The sequence below is a fragment of the Sinocyclocheilus anshuiensis genome, unplaced genomic scaffold (assembly GCF_001515605.1).
Source record: "Sinocyclocheilus anshuiensis isolate Anshui unplaced genomic scaffold, SAMN03320099.WGS_v1.1 scaffold1973, whole genome shotgun sequence".
Classification (NCBI taxonomy): Eukaryota; Metazoa; Chordata; class Actinopteri; order Cypriniformes; family Cyprinidae; genus Sinocyclocheilus; species Sinocyclocheilus anshuiensis.
This window is the reverse complement of record NW_015538051.1, coordinates 78,228-89,353: the sequence shown is the minus strand read 5'-3', so window position 1 is coordinate 89,353 and position 11,126 is coordinate 78,228. Positions and strand designations below refer to the sequence as shown.

The window sequence follows — 11,126 nt, the reverse complement described above, 5'->3', positions numbered from 1 at the left end:
ATAGGCTGTCGCCGGCCAATGTTATTGTCGTTTTTAGATATATGCTTCAGACACCGGTCACACTGAAGGTGTTTCACATAGTGAAAACGAGGGAGTGGACCAGATACCTTTTATTTGAAGCTCCGCTGCCATTGTGTAAAGATGTGATTTCTCAACCACCCTGAAAAATGTAAGTCCTTTTTCATTATGCTCAAAGTTTTATTTTTATTGAATTACTTATTTTCAGCTGCTCAGGAAAATGTAAACAAGGAAAAAAAGTATTGAGATCCAACTCCTCCCACTTTACATATCCCTAAACCTACCCATCTCCACCCCCTGGATCCCATTGTTCCAATTACTCTTATACATATTGTTGTTACAAAAATGTAGTTATATATATGTCCTGTTACACATTTGTACTTACACAAACCATTCAGTGGGATGTTACATGTGTGGAGTTACAGAAATATTACAGCTGTAGATACTATGTACCAATATGTACTTACACTGTGGTTACATACTACGTACACATCTAGTTACTATGTAAGTACACAGGTATTAGGGCCACTTAATATAAAGTGGGACCAAATTTTATTTTCTGTCTTTTTTATTTTCAGCAAATGGTCAATGAAAGGAGGATTTCCTGAATTTGATTTACATCTATATGTGCTTCAAAAATTTGTAACATTTCATAAATGAAGTAAAATCTCTTTTATACTTACTTGTAACGTAAGGATGTGGCTTTGATGAGGCACACGGCAAAGGGGTAATCCAAAAGTGAGTCTTTAATAAAAATTCCACGAGTTAAACACAGAAGAACATAGGAGTAAAACACCACAGCGTAACTTCAAAGCAACGTAATCAGGGATAACTGAAACAGGTGGAGAACTAAATCAAAACAGGTGAACAATAGACTAATCAGGAAACAACGGAAAACTGGGTCAAGGCTGGATGAACAGAAACGCAGGGAAATCAAAACCAAAACAGAACATAAACGTGACGTAATGAACTTAAGTTTATTTTACATTATAGAAGTCAGTCATGGTTATTTTTACCCTTTTGGTAAAAGGGTTGATGAATGCAGTCAAAACTACTCCGGGTGTGTGTTCACTACTTACTGCCGTGTGTGTGGATGGGTTATATCAGTGTTTCCCGCAAACTGTAGTGAAAGTGAAAGTTTCCCAACACTGTTCCTGGAGGCACACCAACACTGCACATTTTGGACGTCTCCCTTACCTGACCGATATATTTCGGGTCCTGGAGTCTCTACTAACGAGCTGACGAGTTGGGAAACTTTCACTACAGTTTGTGTAAAAGCTGAGATTGGATTGAGATTCAGTGGGTCAGTGCTTCTCAGCTTTCTCAGCAATCTCAGCTTTTACACAAACTGTAGTGAAAGTGAAAGTTTCCCAACACTGTTCCTGGAGGCACACCAACACATTTTCCAACCTTTCCTAATCAGACACACCTGAATCAACTCGTCAGCTCGTTAATAGAGACTCCAGGACCAGAAATATATCGGTCAGGTAAGGGAGACGTCCAAAATGTGTAGTGTTGGTGTGCCTCCAGGAACAGTGTTGGGAAACTTTCACTTTCACTACAGTTTGTGTAAAAGCTGAGATTGGATTGAGATTCAGTGGGTCAGTGCTAATGCTAAAATGGTTCATTTCAATTGTTTTCATTAATTTTAAAATAAGGATTTGTGCCTGTATTGTTTTACAAACAACTGATCAATGTGCCTAATTCATGAAAAGTTCCAGGGACATATACTTGTTTATTAAAATGTAGTCAAAATCCACTGTACTATTGTATTGCAATTGTCTGTGTTCTGGTGTTACATTCGAGTTCACTTTTTCATTTCCCTTTAATTTTAAATGGATGATATACAGAAAATAAAATCCCCCATGAGTGGTTTGGAGAATAGATGGATAAAAATAAAAGTTTTGTTCTTATTTTAGACTTGATGGAACAGATCGAGGAGAGTGAAGGAGAGGAGAAAAATCATCATGTCAAAACTGAAGAAAAGTCATTTAGGGCAGCCAAAAATGATTGCCCTCAGACCGGAAAGAGATTCCCAAACACAAAAAGTCTTAAACTTCACACGAGGGTTCATGGTGGAGAGAAGATGCACACGTGTGATCAGTGCGGGAAGAGTTTCACACGAAAAGGTAGCATTAATGAACACATGAAAATCCACACAGGAGAGAAGATGCACACATGTGATCAGTGCGGGAAGAGTTTCACACGAAAAGAACACCTTAAGAGTCACATGAAAGTTGTGCAGCATGCTCCGTTAGAAAGGGCCTGATCTTTCTGATGTTGTGCAATGCAAACCTGCAAGATCGAGCAGTCTTTAAAATGTGGTCTTTGAAAGTCAGCTGGTGATCAAAGGTTACACCAAGATTTCTGACCGAAGTTGATGGGGTAATTGTAGAAGAACCTAGCTGGATGGTGAAACCATGCTTTAGAGTTGGAGTGGCAGGGAAGACAAGAAGCTCAGTCTTTGCCAGGTTGAGCTGTAGGGGATGCAATGCAAACCTGCAAGATCGGTCTTTGTAATGTGGTCTTTGAAGGTCAGCTGGTCATCGAAGATTACGCCAAGATTTCTGACCGAAGTCGATGGGGTAATTGTAGAAGAACCTAGCTGGATGGTGAAATCATACTGTAGAGTTGGAGTGGCAGGGAAGACAAGAAGCTCAGTCTTTGCCAGGTTGAGCTGTAGGTGATATTCTTTCATCCATGACGAGATGTCCGCCAGGCAGCCTGAGATCCGTGCAGCTACCGTGGGATCATCTGGTTGAAATGAACGATAGAGCTGTTTCATCAGCATAGCAATGGTAGGAGAAACCATGTGCCTGTAGTGATGGGTCCCAGTGATGTCATGTATATGGAGAAGAGGAGGGGTCCGAGAACTGATCCCTGAGGAACCCCAGTGATCAGTTGATGTGCATTGGATACCTCCCCTCCCCAAGCCACCCTGAAAGACCTACCAGTGAGATACTACAGAGGAAAGATGGGAGGGGGAAAGGGAGCGTAGGTTTCGTCTAAAAGTAACAGGTAGAGGGGTTGGTGGCTCACAGGTAGCAAAATGTAGTTTAAATGTAATGAAGAAAGAAAGATATGTAGGGGTTTTACCAAAATGTTGTCTGCAATACAATTGCGTGTGTAAATTAAGTCAAGTTGGTTGGCCTGATTTGTGTGTGCTTGTAGTGGCAAGTCGTTTGAGACCAAATGAAGCAAGTAGTGAATGGCATATCTGTAGCATAAGGCTTGTCCAGATGAATGTTGAAGTCGCCAAAGACTAAAAGTGGACTGCCATCCTCCGGGAATGAGGACAGCAGCCAATCCAGCTCCTCTAGGAAGGTGGACAGAATTTGCCCATGTAGTGAATTTTGCTTTCGCCAACCTAAAGAGGCGAAATAGTGTAGTGATGGGTACTCGCGTCACCAATGACGTTATGAGATTTGGATCACGTGTCAATTAAAGTGTAAGCAAAGGTACCTTGGAGTGAAGGTTTGCTCACCGGAGCTTAACCTTGTCGCAGATGTCTGAGTTTCTTCTGCCTCTCTGGGCTAGAGACTCAGAACTTGGTCGATCCGCTTTGTCTGTCTAGGATGGAGACTCAGGACGTGCTGCATCTGTTGTTGTCTCGCTGGACAAAGACTCTGAATTAAGTCTGAATATAGATTACCTCTTTCCTCGCAGGCTGTAGGCTCAGAACGTGGTCGTATCTGTTGCTGCCTCGAAGCTGGAGACTCAGTACTTGGTATCTGTTATTGCCTCTTCCCTCACGGGCCAGAGGTTCAGAACATCGGTGATCAGTTGCAGTCCTTTCCTCGACAGGACTCAGACTCAGAACAGTGTATCTGTTAACGTCTCAGAACCGAGGTTGTTTAGCTATCGTCTCACCCATGCAGGGCTCAGACTCAGAACGGGTTGTTTCTGTTAGTGTCTCTCCCTTTCGGGACTCAGACTCAGAAACGTGTAGCTGTTATTGCCTCTTCCCTCACGGGACTCAGACTCAGTACAAGGAGTGTCTTTTGGGAAGGTACCTTTATCTCTTTCCGATGAGGAGGAGATTGCAATCTGGCACTTCTCCATTTCCAGGCTGTGATTGGCTGTTTCCATCAGAGTGGGGGGGCACGGTGTGGCCCACCCTTCTGTCCTCCTGTGGAACTTATTTGCATAGTCCAAACACAAAGTTAGAAAAGTGTCACTAATGTTTTAATGAAGAAGACTGAACTGTCATGCATGCATTCATTTGTCCATTAACAGCTGAGTTTGTGTAAGATGTTGCACTACACGTCACATTCAGAGAAATAAGTATTCTCAGTGACAAAGTATAAGATGTGTGTGTTGTAGTTTGCATCAGTTTAAGGTTTGAGAACATAGTTATGAATGGATTTGGATGGAACTCTGTGATTTCTCTTTGTTTCACCCACTGCTGCTGCATCCAGAGGTCCTAAGGAATTTTTAAGGCGGTCACAGGCCAAAACCTTAGGAATCAGTCTGTTGGTGGGTGAAGGGCAGAAACTGCATTTTGACCAATGAGAAGTCCCGTCATTCCCGGGCTTTGCAACTCCATTGATCATTGTTGAATTACGTGAAACTGGGAAACAGTGCAGCTGTAGTTCCCAGCATGCAAAGGGCTGGATCAGAAGAGTAAATGTTGAAATGAAGTGTGATTTTCTTTGTTTTTGAGTAAAGGGGACGGCCTGATAGTGTGTAAAGTTCGGTACTTTTGGACATCTGAAAGTGTTTTTGTGACTGCTGAAGGATTTTTGTGGTTATGTGCTGGAGAGTGCAGCATGTATGTGCATGACTGTGGAGACAGTTATTACTCATTTAGTGACACATTCCCCTGAAATAAGCCATTTCTTGCGTTGGCATGTAAAAAAAAAAGCGGGTGACTATTATATATAGACTATTTGAAACGTTTCTGTAAATTCTCCCTTACTTTCTTCTGACATAACGTTAAATCTCTCTGGAAACACTCGACGGCTGTCACCTCACGCTGACTGAAGGCAGCTGAAGCGGGAACAAACGGCTCGAAACAGCACCGGGCTAGAAATACAGTTCGAAAGAAATTATATAACGTTATGTCTGATAAACTTGTTATTTAAATGGTTTTATCAGCACGCACAGCAACAAGAGCAGCTTAAGCGGGAATAAACGGTTTGAAACAACGTCATGGGGGAAGTCGTGGCCTAATGGTTAGAGAGTCGGACTCGTAACCCAAAGGTTGCGGGTTCGAGTCTCGTACCGGCAGAGATTGTAGGTGGGGGGAGTGAATGTACAGCGCTCTCTCCACCTTCAATACCACGACTGAGGTGCCCTTGAGCAAGGCACCGAACCACCAACTGCTCCCCGGGCGCCGCAGCTAAAAAAATAAAAATGGCTGCCCACTGCTCCGGGTGTGTCTTCACAGTGTGTGTGTGTTCACTGCTGTGTGTGTGCACTTTGGATGGGATAAATGCAGAGCACTAAGCAGCCAGTGTTGGAATGGATTCCGCAATTCCATCCGTGTTCCAATTCCAGTCAACGGAATTTACTGTATAACGCGGAATGTCACGGAATTTGTCAAAGTTTGGATGAATTATTCAAAGGAAGGTCATTACACTTAAATCGTGATATGGACTAGTATCTGTAAATATAATATCTGTAAATAAGCCGCAAAAAGGCTATTTAAATATAAATCCTGCATGTTCTGTGTCTGTCTGAATCATAGTCTATGGTCTGAATGAATGTCATGCGGTTTTGTTTACTACACACATACTGAAGCTCGCCGTGATTTCAGCATCTGCCTTCTCACTAATGAAGACATAAATACATGAACAACATCCCCAGAACTGCTCTGAGAGTCAAAAATATATAGTTTCTGCCAGAAATGTAGTACTATTGTTCAGTAGAATAGTACGTACGTACAACTACTACTACTAAAATTATTAAGGAATAACCACAATATTTCTTCCATGTTTTAATTTTAATTGTAAATCCCGTTTGTTTGGCAAAAAATAAAATTCATTGTCATTAATTAAAAGATAAATGAAATTAATGTGTTATGCCTTCATTCGATAACCAGAAAAATTAAAATACACAACGCAGAATTTCTAAAGAAAAAAAAAATTTCATAAGGCTATAAATAAAAGTAGTTTTTATGCATTCAAATAATTAAGACATATTAAAACACAGAATTTTGGTAACAATAAACAAGGTGGAAATTTTTTTTTCAGAAAGAACATTTCATAAAACTCTAAACGTCATTTTTGTTAAACTTTTTAATAGATTTGATGTTGAATTGTATATGTTTCATTATTTAATTAGACGTGCTTTTGATTAATAAAATTTAATTTAACCATTTAAAAAGGAGTCCAGAAAAATTGAAATGGAAAAAAAAAACTGAATCCAAAAAAATGTAAATTTGGAATAAAAAAATTGAATAAAAATGGAATTTGGGAAAAAATTAAACGTATTTCATAGGGCCCTAGCATAGTTATTTATTTATTGTGGTAATTTGAAGGTTGTGTCAAAAAGTTGTTGTTTTAGTCTAGTAGATAAATAGCTGTATTCTGTATGTTTTTACTCGTGTACGATAATTTTCTTCCAAATACGCTAATTTTGAGCTTCTGGTACGATACTTACCCCTACTGCCTCTATCTAAGCACGATTATTAGACGACTGATTGTCATTTCCAAAAGGCAAATATTACTATTCTGACCCCTTCAGAGTCAGAATCGGCGAATAACATTTGCAACACATCCTCACGGTACAACTTTCTATTAGCCATTTGGCGATTTTCTCTCACAAATCTCACAATTTACTTGCACGCTCTGAACTGAACTGCTTCCGCATCAATGACACGATCGCTCACTTGCTCTGCTCTTTCCTCGAACACTTTGAATAGGAACGTGACGTAATTTTGGTCTAATTAAAAGATAAATTAAATTAATGTGTTATGCCTTCATTCGATAACCAGAAAAATTAAAATACACAACGCAGAATTTCTAAAGAAAAAAAAAATTTCATAAGGCTATAAATAAAAGTAGTTTTTATGCATTCAAATAATTAAGACATATTAAAACACAGAATTTTGGTAACAATAAACAAGGTGGAAATTTTTTTTTCAGAAAGAACATTTCATAAAACTCTAAACGTCATTTTTGTTAAACTTTTTAATAGATTTGATGTTGAATTGTATATGTTTCATTATTTAATTAGACGTGCTTTTGATTAATAAAATTTAATTTAACCATTTAAAAAGGAGTCCAGAAAAATTGAAATGGAAAAAAAAAACTGAATCCAAAAAAATGTAAATTTGGAATAAAAAAATTGAATAAAAATGGAATTTGGGAAAAAATTAAACGTATTTCATAGGGCCCTAGCATAGTTATTTATTTATTGTGGTAATTTGAAGGTTGTGTCAAAAAGTTGTTGTTTTAGTCTAGTAGATAAATAGCTGTATTCTGTATGTTTTTACTCGTGTACGATAATTTTCTTCCAAATACGCTAATTTTGAGCTTCTGGTACGATACTTACCCCTACTGCCTCTATCTAAGCACGATTATTAGACGACTGATTGTCATTTCCAAAAGGCAAATATTACTATTCTGACCCCTTCAGAGTCAGAATCGGCGAATAACATTTGCAACACATCCTCACGGTACAACTTTCTATTAGCCATTTGGCGATTTTCTCTCACAAATCTCACAATTTACTTGCACGCTCTGAACTGAACTGCTTCCGCATCAATGACACGATCGCTCACTTGCTCTGCTCTTTCCTCGAACACTTTGAATAGGAACGTGACGTAATTTTGGTCTAGAATCGAAGTACTACATGTCTGCCATCTAGTGGTAGGGAATACAAATGAGACATTACACCATATTAGGAACTACAGTCTATTTGATTAAGCTTGTCGCAATTTTGCGACTTTGGCGCCTACGGTGATCTTAAATTTGATGGATATACTTAACAATAAGGTTCCATTAGTTAACATTAGTTAATGCATTAACTACCATTAGCTAACAATGAACAATGCTTTCGTTACAGTTATTATTATTACTCATTGTTAACAGTAGTTAATGAAAACACAACTGCTCATCGTTAGATCATATTAGCTCAGTTGCAATAAGCAATATTAAAAGGTAAAATGTTTGATTTATGTATTAGTAAATGTTAAAATTAACTTAAGATGAATAAATATGTTAAATGTTTGTCACTGTTCCAAAGTTTACATTTATTCATTTTGCAGATGCTTTTATCCAAAGCGTCGTTTATTCAAAGGTAATTAACTAAAAACAAATAGAACCTTATTGTAAAGTTTTACCAATTTAATTTTTAAATCTGCAGAGTCAGTATGTCCACTGCTACAGAATGATTACTTATTGAATTCCCATTGAAATGTTTTCCCCCGGTGTCACGGATGGTCGTGCCTACTTAAAAAGGGTTAATTCACCCAAAAATGAAATTTCAGTCATTAATCACTCACCCTCATGTTGTTCCAAACCCGTAAGTCCTTCGTTCATCTTCGGAACACAAATTAAGATATTTTTGATGAAATCCAAGACGATTCCCCCCTCCATAGACAGCAATGCAACAGACACTCTCAAGTCCCAGAAAGGTAGAAAAGACATCGTTAAAATAGTCCATGTGACAGTGGTTCAATCTTCATTTTATGAAGCGACGAGAATACTTCTGTGCACCAAAAGAACAAAAATAACAACTATATTTAACAATGTATTCCCTTCCATTTCAGTCCCTGGCAGCGTGGTGGTATTCTCGTTCACAAGAGCACATTGTTGAATTTAGTGACTGCCGATTGAGTCATACAAAATGTGATTATCTGCCAATACTGATCTGCAGCCAATTGGTCAGACCATCCCTGTTTGTAATGTTAATGAACTTGTATATTTTGTTTTTGCAGAGGCTCTTAAGAACAACCCCCTGACGTCAAAGGTCAACCAGCAAGAAGCTGAGAGGGCACTGTCAAATGTTCATTTTGAGCAAGAGACAGAGGTGGACAGAGGGCCTCAAGAATGCACCAAAAGATGGCTGCAGTTTAAGGTTTACTGAAAAGGTTATAAGGTTATAAGCTGCTGCTTCTTTTTTTTTTGTTTTGACTGTTGTATTCCTACATTTATTTTTAAAGTGAGCTAAAGCTTCCCAAAACACTCAAGGCTGGTTGTAAAAGTTTCGTGCCATTGTGGCATAAACATGACATATAATGTTGTTTAGTTAAATAAAATTGAAATGTGAAAGGATTTCAGTCTCACTTTTCTCTCTACTGCTTTCTGCCATGGTAATTGTTTTGCTATTTTATTTGTGTGGTGTTGCTGTACAGTTTTGCCAACAATCCCACTTACAACCCTTGTTTCAAGCCCATGTAGTGCCCACATAAAACTTAAAGCTGGGTCCTGCACATGTTGCCTAGTTGGGGCCCACCTAGTGGCAAGTGCAATACTGCATGAAATTCATGTGGGCAATTAACATTGGGGCCATTATGGAACCCGTGGACAGTCCCATATAAAGCCCATTTCAAAACCACAGGGGCCCAGTGTTAATATTTACAGCAAATTTTGATTTAGTTTTAGTCATAGTCTTTTGACTAAAATGCCATTTAGTTTTAGTCCTATTTTAGTCATCTGAATTGTTTTATAGAATAGTCTAGTTTTAGTCTACTAAATATCATACGATTTTAGTCGACTAAATCTACAGTAAATTTAGTCAGCTAAAATCTAATGGGTTTAGTTACAGTGTAATGCATTTATTAAGCATTTCTCTAAAATGTCCAAACTCATTATATAGGTTTGATATTAAGGTTTTATCACCGATTTAACTGCGGTGACACACAACATGCCTTTATGTTAAAATTAAATAAAAGAACGTCTCATAAAGAACAAGAACATGGTCTTCTTTTTAATGAAACACCAGTGGTTATATAGGCTAATTATGCATTCTTTATAGCAGCTTGTTTACCATATTCTTCATTCTTTCAAGCAGACATATTTATTTCGATAAATAAATTTAGATGAATCTTTAGGGCTACTAAAGTTGTTCAGTCAAGAGCAGTGCGTGATTTTCTGTCTTTCTGTTGTTGCTTGATTAACATCAATGACTCGGACAATAGCGACTAAATTAGGCTGCTGTCCCTTTAAAACGAGATGCACGGATGCAATGTACTGATACACGTTCTCCCTACTGTTTAAATGTTTTAACAAGTCGACCACTGAATAAATCTATACAATACCAGTGGGATAATATAAGGTTTATTCAACAAACTCTCTTATGATGGAATGTTTCTCTGTTTCTGTCTCCTTTTCCTTAAAACCTAAACATTTGAGAGGGTAAAAAGAGCAGGAATCAGGCTTAAATGTGATGAGGGCAATAGCTTAATAGGACTAACATGGGTAGAGGAAGTAAGACCAGACAGAGTAGTGGTATGCTCTGACTCTGCTTCTGTTTTAACATCATTGATTACTCGGCAATCTTCTAGAGAAGATTTGATGTGTGAAATATTTACATTATTATGGCGTATACAAAGAAAAGGAGTGGTAGTTGGATTCTGCTGGGTGCCAGCACATGTGGGAATAGCTGGTAATGAATCTGCTGATGAATTAGCAAAAAATGCTTTAAAAAGAGAAGTACTAGATTTTAATGTTCCTTTAAGTAAACGTGAAATTAAAACTATCATTAAGGAAAATATTATTAAAGAATGGCAGGACATATGGAATACAGGTAATAAGGGAAGGCATTTATATAATATAAAAAAAATGGTTAATACTAAAAGAAGTGTAAGTGGTAGAAATAGAAAAGAAGAGGTTATTATAACTAGGATGAGACTTGGACACTCGGGATTGAACGCTTCACTGTTCATAACTGGAATACATGAGACTGGTCTATGTGGGAATTGTGGGGAGAAAGAAACAGTGGAGCATGTAATATATAATTGTACAAGGTATGATGAAGAAAGAAAGGAATTAATATCATATTTAAACAAAAAAGGTAAGGTAAATAAGGATTTGGAATACTTATTAGGATATGAGTTTAACAGTGATAGAGAAGGATACAGGATATGAATAAAATACATATATACTACTGGGTTAAGTGAAAGGATTTAAATATAGAATGCGGATGCTCTATTCTATTCT

The 11,126-nt window shown here is 37.9% G+C and overlaps 1 protein-coding gene across 1 annotated transcript in view; it reads right to left on the bottom strand.

Moving 5' to 3' along the window:
* Nucleotides 1–11,126, bottom strand: part of LOC107681864 (gastrula zinc finger protein XlCGF57.1-like) — an 83,620-nt gene that overhangs the window by 21,700 nt on the left and 50,794 nt on the right. The window lies entirely within an intron of this gene.